Source organism: Castor canadensis, chromosome 12, assembly GCF_047511655.1.
Source record: "Castor canadensis chromosome 12, mCasCan1.hap1v2, whole genome shotgun sequence".
Taxonomy (NCBI): Eukaryota; Metazoa; Chordata; class Mammalia; order Rodentia; family Castoridae; genus Castor; species Castor canadensis.
Window position 1 is genome coordinate 27,994,098 of NC_133397.1, and position 12,391 is coordinate 28,006,488.

General features: G+C 40.0%; 1 protein-coding gene across 8 annotated transcripts in view; it reads left to right on the forward strand.

Moving 5' to 3' along the window:
- The window catches only part of Ltbp1 (latent transforming growth factor beta binding protein 1), a 434,527-nt gene that overhangs the window by 112,919 nt on the left and 309,217 nt on the right, over nucleotides 1-12,391 (forward strand). The gene's annotated exons all lie outside the window — the stretch shown is intronic.

Consider the following 12,391-nt stretch of genomic DNA (forward strand, 5'->3'; position numbering starts at 1 on the left):
CACTACACTCTGCTTGCGGGCCATCTGATCTTGCAAGATCACCATTGAAGTCTCACTTCCACTGTTAAAAAATCTCTCTCTATATATATTTAATATATATATAATATATACATTGCCTATAATTTCACCATCAGCTTCTCTAAAATATACCTCACAATCTCCCCTTATAAGTTAGTTACAGTTCTCTGGATTCCACTGTTTTTATTTATGTATATTGTTTATTTTTAAGGCAGGGTCTCACTATGTAGTCCAGGTTGACCTCAAACTCATGATCCTTCAGCCTCAGTCTCTGAGTGCTGGGATTACAGGCATTTACCATCAGGCCTGATAGAATTCTACTGTTTTTAGACCAAAAATTTCATTCTTTTGCATGTTTTGTCTCTTTTACTTCAGGAACTAAGTCAGTTCCACTTCTCTCTGCTCCCTCACAAAGCCAGAGCTGATCCTCCTCATTCTTCTTCTGCTACCATTGTAGGTTCTTTGCTGTTTTCCCTGATTCTGACTCCCTAACGAGTTTTATTTTATATGGATATTTGATTTAGCTCCCTAGACCTTGTTTTGAAATATCATTTCCCTGCTATTGGGAGCTTAGTCACTGCTGTCTTAAATTCATGTTACTCTGACTGCTTTGAGCATATCTATGGTTTTGTTCCACTGTTTCATCCAACCTTGTTCTTCATATTTTCCAACAGCTCCCCTATGGCTTAGCTGTGCCTTTGTTCCTCTCCTTATGGTTGTTCTTTTCCATGGCATGCTCACTTGGTATATTGTCCTCTGTCCCTTCTGGTCTGCAAAACCCTACCTCTTTGTCAAGCACAGAGCAAATCTCTTAGCTCTTTTATCTACTTCCCAACCCACTTTCCCCATAACCATGAATCTTCTCTTTTCTGACCCCCCATGGCATGACTGACAGCTATACATTAATTGCAGCTACTTAGTTACAAAATGATGAGAGAATATCACTGGAAGAGAAGGTGGGATTAACCATCTGTGCTGCATTGACTAGACTATACTGCTGTAATGGTTGATGGGTCTCTGCTTGCTTTATGCTCATTTTGTCTTCCCAAATAATATATGTGCACCCAAAGGAACTGATTTTTGTAAGTTTTATACTCCTTGTGCATCACTTGTAGTTCCTGGCATAGTGTGGGGACCTGGTAACTAGTGCATTACAGACGTTCAGTTGACGAATTTATTAAGAGAATTGTTAGGTTTTCATCACATAGGTGATTTTTAACACTATCAGCTATATGGAGAATGTAGTGTGACTTACAGGATGTCTGAAACATTAAAATCACCTTACTGACATTTTTATACTGTTGATATTAAGCATGCTTTCTGAAGGTGGGGGACAGAAGACCAGGCAATTGAAAAATGGGTTAGAACTCAGGGATGGGGGCATGGCTCAAGTGGTAGAGCGCCTGTCTTGCAAGTCAGAGGCCCTGAGTTCAAACTCCAATACTGTGACAAAAAAAAGTTAGAACTCAAATATTTTTATTCTTTTTTTAGTTGCATTACTGATTTTCTGTCTTCTGAGGGATGTCAGTCACCACTCTAGTACCTTTTGCCTTCAGTAGCACACAGGTAATGACAATGCACTATCTAGCTCCCAAAAGATATTACCAGAAAAAAATAAGTGAGAGTTTGGGGAGTGCGAGGCTGGGAGGCATGCTGGAGTACAGAGTTCTGTTAAGAATTAATAGCTGGAGGTGTGGCTCAGTGGTAGAATTCTTGCCTAAGCATACGTGAGGCCTTGGGTTTGATTGCCAGCACTGCCAAAAAGAAAAAAGGCAATGTTCAGAGTGGATTTGAGCCATGCACCCCAATCCCAGTGCTTGGGAGGCAGAGGTGGGAGGATCTTGAGTTCGAGGCCATAGCAAATTGCAGGTCAACTTGGGCTGCACAGAAGAGTATGAGTTGGGCTATGTGTGGTGGGGGGTCCTTTGCAGTTTTGATTTTTTCAGGGGGAAGCAGAAATCTGGAAGACAGTGTGTCCAGTTAGTTAGCATATGGTATAAATGGTTAATAATGACTTGTGACATGTTTTCGATAAGTTCTGGTATTCCTTCATTTGGGTGGGGCTTCTGAGGAGGCTGGGGTGCACTTAAACCTGCCTTCTTGGCAGGCTCCAGGGTTACCTGTGAGAAAAGCCTTACTGTCTGGGACTGGGATGGGAGAGGAGTCAAGTTGGGTAAATGCTTTCTCCTCCCAGTTCCTACCTCCTACTCCTCTGAGCAGGCACCCAAGAAAGATGGAAGTCATACTCACTGAAAGCCAGGTGCCTGTAAGCTTGCCCTTTGGAGCAGGAGGCGACATCACTGTGTTGTTCTGTGTGTGCTCCTTCAGAGGGTGTGGCTGGCTTGATGAGAAGCTGTATCCTCTCTCCTCTGGACCCTGTCTGGGCAAACAGGATAACCTTCCCAGGTAGAAGGGCCGTTCTTTAAAAGACCATCTTCTTCCTGTCCTCATTTGCTGTTTTCTGGGGCCCATGTCTAGAATGGTCCAGCTACCCTACACACCTGGATTTGTGTTCCTGTTCTGCTATTCACTAGAAGTGACACTATAGGGAAATAAGGTAACCTGTGTGAACTTCAGTTTTCTCACCAGGGAATACTAATGCCTGTGTCCATGTTATAGGGAGGACTAGATGTAAAGCCCAAGGTCGTTTCCTGGAACACGAGTAGTCATTTTGTACATGGTAGTCATTGTCATAATAACCTGACCTGAATCAGGTGTCAGGGAATTTGTCATCTGTAACGCCTCTGACAGTAAATGAGCAGGACTAGGGCAAGACTATAAGATGGGCAACCATTACCTTGAGTATTTATTTTGTTTTCATTCTCTGTTGATGTTTCTTCTCCACCTTCATGGACCTGTTGGCAAATTGCTTTTGTTCACCTTCTACAGATGAAAGACCCAGAGCCTGATAATGACATTGTCATGCTGATGGACTCAAACCTTTAGATCAGGGCTTGGTAAACATTGGCCAGCTGCTTATTTTTGGGTGGCCCATGAACTAAGCATTTTAAAAAACGTTTTAAAGAGATTGAAACAAATGAAAAGAGAAATAATATTCTGTAACATAAAATGCAAGAATAACATGAAATTTAAATTTCAGTGCCACAAATAAAGTTTTGTTAGTACATAGCATGCTCATTTGTATCAGGTTATCCATGCAACATGTCAATTTCATCTCTTGGTCAATTCTGTGCATTTTTGTCATGAATAGAAGCTTTCTTGCTACCAAGGCAGAATTGAGTTGTGACAGAAGCCGAACATAGCTCTTCCATCACTTTGCACACTACAAATCACAGTGATGCAGGTATAACTTGATCATGCTTGAATGCTATTTGTGTCACCGTAGGGCGACATCTTACTTATTTTTATTATTAGTACATGTCCTTAATGCTAAAACAAGAAAAGTAGGCTTCAAGTATCTCTAGTTGTACATCACAGTAGAGTGTAGGTTATTTCATTTTTGAGTTAGATCGCAGACCATTCTTTTTATTATGTAGGGAGACTGTAGCTATGCGTAACAGAGTACACTATACATTAACATCAAGCTAAATACTCACAAAAAGTATTTCCAACTCACAGGAAGCCAGTGGTGAAAAACTAGAAAATTTAAAACTGATATCTTGTTACAGCAGAATTGTTTCACAAGGAGAAAAAATGGAAATAATGAGGCTTCAACCAAAGTAAATTTCTGCATGACTCCTTCCTTTGCCACGCTAGGAAAGGTATTTATTGATGATGAGTTGGTTAAATTATGTTTGATGACAGCAGCTGAAGGAATGTGTCCAGGAAATATGAAATTGTTTAAGACTACTGGCCTTTAGTAGAGGACAGTTGCTCAAGGAGTTGAGGGCATTAAGCCCAATGTCATTAGTCAATGAAGGCAGATGATTTTGGAAGGCTTTCCCTGGTGTTCATTAGCCAATCAATAGACGACTCAGTTGTTTTCTTGTGAGATCAGTGTAGAGTTAGAAGTGACTGAAGAGTTAGGTTCTATGGATAGTTTTAGAACAGCTATTGGAGAGCATGTGTTCAAAGAAATTATGAAAACATGAATTTAATACAATGGGAAGTAGAGTCTACTAAGATCGTTTACAACTGATGTCAATAAAATGTGGAGCAAAAAAAAGACTTTGCTGGGAAAGTTTAGGATGCTTGTGAAAATGTCAGGTGTTTAAAATGTATGGCTATTTATGTTTTATCACAACCAGGTACTTTGTGTTTGTATTATGTTTTGAGCAATTGGTACCATGATGAATTTAATTTCATCTCTTGGACTGAGAGTAGTCAAGTTTGACAATTTTTGTCAGAAGTAGAAGCCATAGATGATGATTGTCCTACCCATGGCAACTTGGTGGTTTAGCAGAACTAAAGTATTTTTTGTTTGTTTATTTATTTTAGCCCAGGGCCAAGATTAAGTTTTTTCTGATCAGTATAAATGATACTGGTCTTTAGGCTACAGAATGCCTCTGGAAATGAACGTTTGCCGATTTTTATGCTGATGCATATTTGATAATGAATTCAACATCAAATTGTAAGACAAGACAGTGCTTATATGCAAAACTTGATATTGGAGTAAAGAAACATTGTTGGAACGATTGGTAATGTCCAGCTGTTTTATATACTTCCTATGTTGTCAAAAGTTGCAAAAGTGCTGGGGAGATGGAAGGCCGAGAATGGGAGGATCGTGATTCAAGGCCAGCTGTGACAAATAGTTTGTGAGACTCCAGCTCCAAAATAACCAGAGAAAAATGTACTGGAGGTGTGGTTAAGTGGTAGAGTGCCTGCTTTGCAAGCCCGAAGCTGTGAGTTCAAACGGCAATACCACTTAAAAAAAGTTGCAATAAATATCAAGAGGTCTGTTTCCAAACCAATTTGTAGCAGATATATTTTTTTTTGTTGTTGTTGTTTGTTTTCTTTTTTTTTCCCTCATTGCCCCCTTTTTTTTATTGTTTTATTATTCATATGTGCGTACAAGGCTTGGGTCATTTCTCCCCCCTGCCCCCACCCCCTCCCTTACCACCCACTCCGCCCCCTCCCTCTCCCCCCTACCCCCTCGATACCCAGCAGAAACTATTTTGCCCTTATCTCTAATTTTGTTGAAGAGAGAGTATAAGCAATAATAGGAAGGAACAAGGGTTTTTGCTAGTTGAGATAAAGATAGCTATATAGGGAGTTGACGCACATTGATTTCCTGTGCGTGGGTGTTACCTTCTAGGTTAATTCTTTTTGATCTAACCTTTTCTCTAGTTCCTGGTCCCCTATTCCTATTGGCCTCAGTTGCTTTTAAGGTTTCTGCTTTAGTTTCTCTGTGTTAAGGGCAACAAATGCTAGCTAGTTTTTTAGGTGTCTTACCTATCCTCACCCCTCCCTTGTGTGCTCTTGCTTTTATCATGTGCTCAAAGTCCAACCCCATTGTTGTGTTTGCCCTTGATCTAATGTCCACATATGAGGGAGAACATACGACTTTTGGTCTTTTGGGCCGGGCTAACCTCACTCAGAATGATGTTCTCCAATTCCATCCATTTACCAGCAAATGATAACATTTTGTTCTTCTTCATGGCTGCGTAAAATTCCATTGTGTATAGATAACACATTTTCTTAATCCATTTGTCAGTGGTGGGGCATCTTGGCTGTTTCCATAACTTGGCTATTGTGAATAATGCCACAATAAACATGGGTGTGCAGGTGCCTCTGGAGTAACCTGTGTCACAGTCTTTTGGGTATATCCCCAAGAGTGGTATTGCTGGATCAAATGGTATAGCAGATATATTTTCTTAGCTCAAACTAAGTATCAATAGTGCTGTTTGGAACTCAATGCAAGTACAAAGGAAATGTCCACATTTCAACATCCATTTAACCATGACTTTGGGAGCTTCTACTAACTTCAGTTACAAGGGAAGATTCTGAAGCACAGTGATGTTCTAAAAGGAAAATATCCAAAGGAGAATCTAATAGGACTTCTTAAGTCCATCCAAATGATGAGTGCACATAATTAAAATCATGTGCGCATAGATGTCTGTACAGGTATTAACTGTCTGTGTAAAAAGATATTTTCACAGATGAATATGTGAATCTCATTGCAGATCAAAATTAAGAGGAATATTTGTGATTCTTTTCTTTTAATTCTTTTTGTAAATAAATATGTTTTTATTTCTCTGGACTAAATACCCAAGAGTATAATTTCTGGGTCATATGATAGTTATGTGTTTAGGTTTTTTTTTTTTTTAAATAAACTTTATTTTTTAGGTTGGCTTTAAGTTCACAGCCAGATTAAGAAGGTAAGAAATACCCAAATACTCTCTGCCATGGCCTCCCCCACTATCAGCACCCCCACCGGAGTCATACTTTAGTTATAATTGATCACCCTACAGTGTATATCATAATTGATGTTATACATTCTATGGATTTGGGGAAATTTATAATGAAATGTGTCTGCATATCATATAGAGAGATTTCACTGCCCTGGAACCCTTCTGTGTTCTACCTATTCATCCCTCCTTCTTCCCTAACCCTGGGCCACTGCTGATCTATTTTCTAGTTCCATAGTTTGCAGGTGATTTTGGTGATAGGGAATATCAGTTTTGATCCTCAGTTAGACAAATTGTCATTCCTCCTACGTAGAACATCTTTCTTCACATAGGGAAGCTTGTATCACAAATAATTGTATTTGTTGCAAGCAATATTATGTTATGATAAATAGGTAATGCTAAGGGGAGATCACTAATGGGAGATGGAGGATAAAAGAATGAAATTAAGGAGGTGAATATGGATGATATATTTTCTCTATATAAGAATGAATATAGAATTTTAAACCTGTTGAAATCACCATAAGAAGGGGACTAACATAGAAAGGAGAAAAATAGAGGGGATGAACCAATTCAGGTTATGATATATATATATATATAGATGGAAATATAACAAAGAAGCTCCCTATATAGCTAGCTTAAACAAACAAAACTGTCTTTTTTTCAAAAATGGGGAACAGGAAGATAAAACAGATCCTCTCTGGGTGTTGTACTATTGGGAGGGGAAGGATATAAGGAAATGGTGTAGGAGGGTGACTATAGTGGAAATATTGTGTACTCATGTATGAAAATGGAAAACTGAGGCCTGTTGAAACTCTTCCAGGAATGGGGGAAGGCAGATAAAGGAGAATGATGGAGGGGGTGATTCAACTATGATATATTGTAAGAACTTTTGCAAATGTCACAATGCACCCCCAATACAACAATAATATGATAACAAAAATAAAAAGGGAAGAATATATTTGTTATTAATATATTTTTAATTTTTCCAGTGACAAATTTGTGTAAAGTTATTTTCTCTTGTTATTCAAGTACTTATATAAAATCCTTGGTATTGCCTCTTGGCTCAACCTAAAATGTATACTACATGGCTCTTTATTGAAAGAGCTTTCTAATTTCTGACCTGTGATTTATATTAGTGTTTAGTTCTTTTAACTATTCTTTTTGCATTTGTGTCTTGATAGAAGTCTATTTCAAAAACTAACAGTAGTGAGGGAAATTTTGTTTGGGATCTAGATTATTTTGCCCTAAAAGTTATGTTCATTCAAAGTTTATTCTTGTTCTTAAATTATGTTACCAGAGAGATAGTTGAGCACAAAACAAGACAGTTGATTCTTCTCATGTTCTGTGAGGTACCCCTGTCTTCCTGAGAGGATGGCCTGCTCAAGTCCTGGTTTCTGAGAAGGTGGACCGAGGAGGGTGCCACTGGCTCTGTGCCCCATTTCCTCTCTCCCTACTCCACTTTGTTGACACTCCTAACCCCAGACCATACTTCTTCCTCCTGTTTGTGGGAATATCTGTAATCCTTCAATTCCTAGCCATGGCCCGATCAAAGGCCCACTCTTGTCTTTCCCTCTGGATAGTCTCTTTTAATCTGGAAGACAGTGTTATCTCCTAAGGCAGTAGGTCAGACTGGCTGCCTCAGCATGTCTGCTGTTTCCTAAGGCATGTATGAGAAGAGCAAGAGGAACAGGAGCCAGTGACTGCCAACTTTGAAACTCCTGGTTGTGTGTGTGTGTGTGTGTGTGTGTGTGTGTGTGTGTGTGTGTGTGTGTGTGCACCTGCACACAGTCTGGAAGTCTTGGGTTGTATGTGTATACCTGCATACACAGCCCAGAAGTCTTAGGTTGGGATTATGCTCAAGCTTTATAAATTTAGGTTCCTAGCCTAGATATCTGATTATAGACTATTTTTCTGCTCACAAAACAATTACAGACAACAAAAATGAATACAGTGAAATTTCAATTTTTGCCCCTTAATTCCTCCTCTTCCCCCTTTCTTTTCCACAGATGTTTACTGTCTTTACTATTTTGCAGACTCTTAATTTCTGAGTTATTTATGAAGGGTGTGTGAGCACAGTGCTTCTGACTTGCTCAAAATGTGGGTCACTGTTCTCCAAAGAGGTCTCAAGAGCTCAGAATGCAAAGGAAGCCCTGCGAGCATTCAGTGTATTGATCATGTTGAAAAGTGACCATAGCATACGGGAGAGAAAATGACTCATGGATGTGACTTCACCACTGCCCTTATTTTAAACTTCTTACAGTGCAAGCATAACACAGTCTGACAAAGGTTTTCAGCCAGGGCTGGGCCTGCCTTTGACTCAGTGATGTGTCACATTCTCTCTGCCGGAAACTCGCATTCTTAACAGCAGTCATCATAGTCCTGGCAGGAAACCTTTTGGAGAGGTGTCGGTATTTGGTGGATTTATTATTTTTTTTTCCAGCTGCCCACATTAAAAAAAAAAAAAAAAAGAAAGAAAGAAACCCAACTCAGAAATCTGTTTTTTTTTTTTCTCTTGAAGAAGTTTGTTGGAAGAGTTTGTCATTTCTCCATCTGGAGTTGTTTGTTGCTCTGCCAAGGGTAGTTTGCTTAGGGCCATGGCAAGGTGACTGTGGCCCTGCTTGAAGTGTAAAATAAACTGGGACAGTGTGCCTGTCAGGATGGTGAAACCTCTTAGCTGGTGCTAGGCAGTGGGTGGCTTGCTGTGTCTAGTGGCCACAGGTCCTCACTTCAAGTGTGTCTGGGATTCACTTGAAGTCCTTTGAGGTCTTTAAATGACACCTGCCCAGTTACTCACCCAAGTGGGTAACTCTTTACTGTTCAGTGGTTTTATACCAACAGAATGCCCAGCCTTGCCAGCGCACACTGGGAACTTCCCAGAAGCCTAAGGACACACCTCATTTACAAGAACTGGAGCCCCTGTTCTGTTCTTTGGTTTATTCTAGTAGCTTAAGGGAGAGGCATGGCCTGATGAGTTCCTTGACTTTTAATGCATATACCCAGTGAGAGTAGCTTATTGGTGACAGGGCTGTGCTATGATCTTCGGCTCAGGGAGACCCCAGTAGAGGAGGCAGCGTAGAGTGGTGAGTGACACCTGTCTAGTAGTCAGGAAATCAGGCTAAAACTCCAAGTTGGCCATTATCTATAAGACTTGGCAATTCATTTCTCTGGGCGTCTGCTCATCAAATAAGTGCCAGGCATGAGTGAAAACTTCGTGGTTTTCACTCTTGCTATGCATCAAAAAAACCTGTGGGTTTTTCATTTAACTTTTTTGCCTGAATCAACCTCAAACCACAATCCTCTAGATCTTTGTCTCCCAAGTAGCTGGGATTTTAGGCATGTGCCACCATGCCTGGCCTTTTTATTCTTAAATACATGGTTAGGCCACTTCTTCAAGGTGGGGATTCAGCAGGTCTGTGTGAAGCTTGGGGAGTGAAAATGTTTTTTCCAAAGTTCCTTATGGGCAAGATTGAGGACCATTACTTGCAATCTTTCCTGTTCTTTATGGATAAATTTAACAACTGACTAGATGTGCAAAGGGAGCAAAGATTGATTTGCTGAGGCCACTTCCAAGCAAACTCACATGGTTTTGGGTTGATCTTGACTCCTTCTGGCTATTGGCTAGAGGCTTCATCCAAATCTCACCAACTGGGCCTTTCCACAGGGCAGCTGTGAAACAAGTTAGCTTCCCCCAGACTATGCAAGAGCATGGACAAAGTAGAAATTGTGGTCTTTATGTAACCCGTTATCAGAATTACTGTCCCAACGCTTTTACCACCAATGAGTCATTGGTGTGCCCCATACTAAAGGGGATGGGACTACATAAGAACCTTGGAATGTCAGAAGGCGGGATCCATTGGGAGTCATCTTAGAGCATGCCAGGGCAGCATCTAAGAGGGGGCTAAAGACTGTTCTAGAGCAGGAGCAAGAATAGTGGGAAGGCAAATGAAGAATCAGAAAGTAATGGAAGTAGGCTAGCAGTCACATACAGGGTAGGTAATGATGTGGTAGCCCATAAATCATAATCTGAGGGGTGCAGAGTTGCAGGTGTATTTCTTCCTCATGCAAATACTCATTACTGGTTGCTTTGAGCTCTGTTCCTTAGAACCACTCCTGGGACGTGCCTGTTACAGGTCATTTGGGGGGTTCTTCTCCATAAATCATAATCTGAGGGGTGCAGAGTTGCAGGTGTATTTCTTCCTCATGCAAATACTCATTACTGGTTGCTTTGAGCTCTGTTCCTTAGAACCACTCCTGGGACGTGCCTGTTACAGGTCATTTGGGGGGTTCTTCTCCATGTCATTTTCACTGTAGTACCCAAAGTGACAGGGTGATCATGAGCTGAAACATTGCTTGTTGCCATGGTGAAGGGGAAAGGTTATGGAGAAGCATATATTAGCTCTTCAAACTTCAACCTTCAGCCTATTGTATTTCCTTTCACATTTTATTGGTCAATTTATGTCATTCTGCTGGCCCTCACCTCAAAGGGGGTGAAGATATGTACTTGTACCATGTGTCCCCAGAGTGGATATCCAGAGATTCTTATTAGATACCTGACTACCCCAGGGGAAGTAGTCAACATGTCACCTTGCACATAAGGGACAGTGAGACCACTGGACATGGTGTTTAGATTGGCAATGATGCACTCACTGTTAATCTTAGTCTTGGCTATGGCAGAGGTGGAGAGATAATGTATACCCTGATCGCAGTGAATTGAGGAGGGAATTGGAGATGAGAAGGTGGAGAGAACTAGGAGGAAACCGTGCAGACATTTCCTTATTATGAGAATGACTTTTTGAAGAAAACTCTTAGGCATTTGTTGTCTTTTTATTAACTGTTTTTGGAAATAATTAATCTGACTCCATCCCACATTTACTCTCAACCATCCTGAGTTCAGTATTTCAAGCAGGATATATTAAGTACTTACTGTAAAGTGAGATGCAGATATAAGTTGTTTTTGCTGATTTTCCTATTAATTTTGAGTGGCAAAGTAGTAGGGCTATGTATATTTTATTTGGGAGCTAATGGTGTAAACTCAGGGCAAGGATGATCTCAGTCTGGATAATGGGCACATCAGTTATATTTGACTTCACAGAATTTTAATTTGTTTTCTTTCTGTGCTGGGGTTCAAACTCCAAGGCTTTGCACATGCTAGTCAAGTGCTCTACCACTGAGCTAAACTCCCAGCCCCTAAGTTCACAGATACAAAAGTAGACATAACATATTATGTATTGTCCTGAGCTACATATTTAAGTAAGTTAGTCCTTCATTAAAGCTGCAAACCAGGGTCGATTTGCCCAAATGTAACACTTGCCACCTTCTCTCATTTTTTGTCATGACCTTTCCCAGTTCCTCCTCCCACAGTTTCAACTGATTCAGTTGCTTCCGCTTGGGCCTGCAATAGGTAGAGATACAGGAAGGAAAGAGGTGGCATTGCCTATCTTCAAGGACTCAAAAAAAGAATGTTGTCACTATAGCAGAATTACATTGTGGCAGTAAAATTGCAACTAACAGAGAGCCTGGAAAGAGTGATTTCAATTCTGTCTCCCCCAGGGGCTAACCTTTCACAGAATGGCTTAAGGTGACAAGGAAAAATTAACTTTGATTCAAATATTTTGAATTATCCCCACATTGCAGGTTTTTGGTGACCTATAGACAATTGAGATTTGATATATGAATGATTAAAAATATTTGCGAGGAGTAAACTTAACTAAAAAGTAACTATTAGGCATATATTTTGATTGATTAGTAACTTGAAATTGTAGTTTTTAACCTTCAAAATTTAAAATTGAGTGAAGTTACTAGTATGATGATTTAAAAATAATTATCTTAGGATATTTGCAATAAATATTTATTTGTTGGTCTTATCAAAGACATTAACATTAGTTCACTCTGGGAGTTATGCTGGAATTATGCTTATGAAAAATTCCTTCCTACTTTCTTGGCAAGATACAAAAGGACAGACTGTAAAGCTAAACCTTTAAAATGGCCTTATGTTGGTTTGAACCAACATTTGACTTTGAAGTTACCCAACAGCACATTAGCAATTTACCTGTTTAACTGGGTGT